Source organism: Pezoporus flaviventris, unplaced genomic scaffold (genome assembly GCF_033815535.1).
Source record: "Pezoporus flaviventris isolate CSIRO_AGI_PZ_B2104156 unplaced genomic scaffold, CSIRO_AGI_Pfla_v1 ptg000078l, whole genome shotgun sequence".
Taxonomy (NCBI): Eukaryota; Metazoa; Chordata; class Aves; order Psittaciformes; family Psittacidae; genus Pezoporus; species Pezoporus flaviventris.
In genome coordinates this window covers 5,610,302-5,614,856 of record NW_026892626.1, presented here as the reverse complement: position 1 = coordinate 5,614,856, position 4,555 = coordinate 5,610,302, and the positions used below count along the sequence as shown (strand labels likewise).

The 4,555-nt window shown below is 38.2% G+C and overlaps 1 long non-coding RNA gene across 1 annotated transcript; it reads right to left on the bottom strand.

Annotated features, from left to right (window-relative positions):
• Positions 1-598: 598 nt before the first annotated feature.
• Positions 599-3,980, bottom strand: LOC133279674 (uncharacterized). Its single transcript, XR_009746948.1, has 3 exons — positions 3,827-3,980; positions 2,254-2,448; positions 599-832 (listed from the first exon to the last, which is right to left on the bottom strand). It is a non-coding gene; the product is annotated as an uncharacterized LOC133279674 (long non-coding RNA).
• Positions 3,981-4,555: the final 575 nt, after the last annotated feature.

Here is a 4,555-nt window from a genome sequence, read left to right as displayed (position 1 = left end):
TGGTAATAATCCAGGTGTATGCATGTAAAATGCAGTCTGAACCAGTACAGTACACAGGGGGTCCTAAAGAAAGTTGGCTTTATAAAGCAAAACACCACTATGAGAAAAATCAATTAGAAAAAGGAAGTAAGACAGAAAATATGAGAGCTTTGTAAGAACTGCTTAAGGATATCTTACTTTAACAGGAGTAAGGAGGTTGGATCTGTGTAAAAACACAACAGAAGCTCAGCATAATAAATCAAAAACCTCCACACCAGGAAGGGAATGCAGCCATAAAAGTAAGGCTTGCCAATAAGGAGGCAAAAAATGAATTTGATAGGAAAAGAGGACAGATAATTGACAACAAAAATGCACAGTTGAGAGCATTAATAAGAAAGCAGTTTTAGCAAAACATTTCTGGAGTGAAAAAACTCAAAACCTTGAAACAGACCAATAACTCTGCTCCCAAACAGAAACAACAGATATTTCTTTTTTATTTAGTAACAATGCAAGAGAATTCAATAAAGATGTCTGTTCTGTACTGGGGAGGAAGGATGATGTATTTGTTATATGATTATAATAATACACTTTCTATTCCTACTGTAACTAAAGAGGATATTAATCAACAGCTACTGTAGTTAGACATACTTAAATCAGAAGTTCTGGGTAATTTGCATTGAGGAATTTTGAAGCAGCTGGCTGAGGAGCTTTTTTGGCAGCTGATGTTGATTTTTCAGTAACCCATGGACAAGGGAGAGTTCCAGAAAACTTAAAGAATGTGAGCTCCTTTTAGTTCATCACAAAGTAGGGGCAGGATGGCTGGGGTAACAGAGGCTGTCAGGCTGACATCAGGCTGGGAAAATAAAGGAAAACCTCGTATTTAATTCAATTAAGAGAGGCTGTAAGGTGCATGCTACTGCTCATGCTGATCAACAAAGTATGAAAAACAGATCTTCTTGAAGTAACTTTAACCTTTTAGAGAGATTATTAACTTGGTTGATATAGGAAGAGCATTTCATAAATATACTTCAGCTTCAGGAAAACATTGCTATACAGCTGGCAAAATAAAACTATGAACTTAGAAAGTTTAAAAGAATATAAATCAATAGGTGTACTAAAAGGTCAAGCAGAACAGAAAAATACACAATAAATTGGTTATAGAGTATGTAACTGGAAAGGTAAAAGCCACAAGAAAGCAGGAACCTCTGCTGCACAAAGTAATCTATGGCAGAACCCACATTCCCTCAACTTTAAGGAGCCCAAACTGTGTATATTCCAGACATATATTTCAAGTTGCTAACATTGACACTTCCTAAGCAGAACAATTTAATGAAGGTTGTGATAGTTTTCATCACTAGGAATCTTTATATTAAAGGTGGATATTTATTCCATCTGAGGCTACAGTTCCACTATCACTACTGGAAGTTAATAAAGCAGACAAAATGTTTCAAGACCAGCAGGAAACATAGTTTGCCCCTGTGGCTCTGGATGCTCTGTTGGGTTACCACATGTATATTACACTTGGAGACCCTCACCTCTCCCAGCTTTCTCTTCTAATTGCTTTTTTTCCAGCATGTGGCATTGACTTTTGCAATAGTACCCTAAAAAGTTTATTTATAATGTACTAAAAGATGCAGTCTTTGTAGCTGAACAGAATCGACAGTAGCAGCATTTTGGGCGATGAAACTGCAGTGCACCAAGCTTTGCAAGTCATGCTTTACTTGGCTTGGGGGTTTTTATTTGAACTTAAATAGATCTTATTTATTTTACATCAAAGAACAGTGGAAGCAGAAGTGACTAATTTGATTGCTCTTGCAGAAGCTATTCACCCCCGCTCCTAGAAATTAATGTTCTCCAGTGTTATTTATGTCAATGTTCTCCAGAGATACAAATTTCAGCCAACCGTACAAAATCAAACCTCTTTCCCAGGTGAATTTCACTGTATCAAACTGTGACTCTTAAACAGTAAACAGATGCTGAGCATATGAGCTTTAGGGACAAATCAGCTGACCTTTAATGATTCTTTAAGCCCGTCCCTCATTTTCCATCAATAGCATATTTATTGATCACATAGCTGGCTACTGCTGCATTCCTCTGGAGAAATTCAGTGTCAGAAAGGCCAAGAAAAATCTTTAAAGTGCACAGCTTAATTCCCTGGTCTGTTGTCATCAAAACTGAACCTCTGAAACTGCACTTTACTAACTAAGAAGGAGTCTCTTCCCTTGACCCTAATGTCTTGGTATTGCCACTTTGGCTTCCAAAGTAAAATCTTACCTTCTTTTTAAACCTATATGTATGCAGGTGATCCAGTGTGACTCCCCAGACTCACATCACTGGGAACTAGGATGCATCAATTCTTCAGGAGCTTTCACTGGAGATTAATCTATGAATTATGTCATCTGAGAAGACTTCAGTGAGAATGTCACCACTGTGATGCCTTACATCTGTATAAGCTTCCCATGAAGGCAGCTGCCAAATGAAAGAAATAAGGAATAATAATAAGGCATGAGAACCATCTTGTATTTTTCCATCCAATTACTTGGTCCGTCTGCATGCATATCAGGTGTAATATTACACCATTATTGCAGAAGAGTTGGTTGGTACTCACAAAATAGTTTGAGAGCCCTCTGGCAGTAATTACCATGTTAGGAACAAGCTGAGAAGCGGTCACAAATTAAACAGAAAGCCTGCTGACCCTGGCCTATCGTGCCAAGGCTCAACATATCATTCTGGTGTATAAGTACTACAAGAGGCAATCATCCAACACACTCACATTGCAGTGCAGGATGGTGAAAATATGGAGAGCTGAATTCCCAAGCAGCTCCATCACTCAGTGGCCTAAAGGGTCTTTTCCAACCTCAGTGATTCTATTCTACGATTGTTTGAACACGCACATTCGCTTTAGACTTTAAGTATTCAAATGAGTAAGAAAACCCTGTATTTGCAGTATGCATTTCACATACAGCTCCTGCTGAACACACAAAGTGCATGCAGTACGTCATACACCACCTTCAGTGGATGTATACTGAATTTTGCCTCTTTTGCTAATGCTTAAACTCCGTTGCCTCATGATGTATTGCAATAGTACATCACTGGAGTGATGACAATCTGATGGTGTATTATCCTCATTTATTAGCGGAATATCATCACTGGCATATTATTGCAATGCATCACTACAGCAGCAGCCAGCAGGAATATAGCTGCAAGAGAGCGGTGTTATACATTTTACTAATTCCTAATTGATAGCTGTAGAATTAGTATGACAAGGAATCACCATATACCCTGCTTTCCTCTCATTCACATACTTGCCCCATGAACTGGCATACGTTGTTTACTATTTTCAGCACAGCCTGTTGTTTTCCAGGTCTGAATCATTTCCTTGACGAAATTTTAGATTGGGACCCTCATTTTGAAAGTTTTGTTAGCAATTATGAAATAAGAACCAAAAGAAAAATGGAAATCTGATCTTAACTTTCTTGTTTTATCATATTTATCATATTTTAGGATGGGTTTTGTGGCCCTGACTAGGACATTGTTTCATATTACCCAAGGTATTATACAAAGACTATAAAATGGACAAGCTGTTGAGGTATGACACCCATTTACAATGATTTTGGTTGTGGGATTTTTTTTTTTTTTTCATCTACATGACATTTTAAAATTAAGTATCTCAGTTGCTGCCAAAAATGAATTATAAACCCCAGTATAATCCTGCCACTCAACCCCTCAAACTGGCAAAATTATATCAGATACCTAAACATCTTCATGAAAACTGAGAGTGCTTTCTCCCATCAATGTTAATTCTGCCTATCTCACCATGCTTTGCACAAAGCCAGAGTGCACTTACATTGCAGCCTCTCTTCCACAGTCATTGCCTGAAGGAATTTCTGAAAACTCTCCTGCAAATGTCCCCTGGATTTATTTCATCATACCACCAGAAAATAATGTTTGCTGCAAGCTTTTTATAGAGCAACTTCTGCATAGCGATCTCAGCAGCAGTCTGTCTGATTCAGTCAGGAGGACTCTGGTCCAGTTAGTGATATGGTTCCTATCTGCATCCCACTAGGATCACATGGGAATATGGGATAGTTACAGTTAGTTCTAGCTACTCACTGAAGGGTTATATTTTTCATCTCTCTTCTACTTCTGGCCATTATCTACCAGTTCATAGATATCTTCATCTTTTTTAGCATCATGTATTTTTAGGCTTAAAAAGTTCCTCTAATAGACCACTTCACATCTCCATTGTTCACCTCTGATATATTGTAATAGAACTATTAGGAACGAAATTAAGAGCTATGACTGCTGCATAGTTTTTTAAATACTGAGGTAGTTTCAAGCTGCTGCGCTAGCCGGGACAGTTGGCTTGCTTGACAATGATTGTTCAAGACACACACAGGCAGGAATAAGCAACCTTGGAAAGGAGCTGCCTGTGTGGATGACAAGATGTAATATCAACCAAAAGGTAAGCCATAAGAGCACAGCACCTTCTCTGGAATTCATTTTTTACTAAACTTAGCACCTTGATAACTGTAATAAACTCCCCACACCAGAAGATCCTGAACAGTGGAGCAAA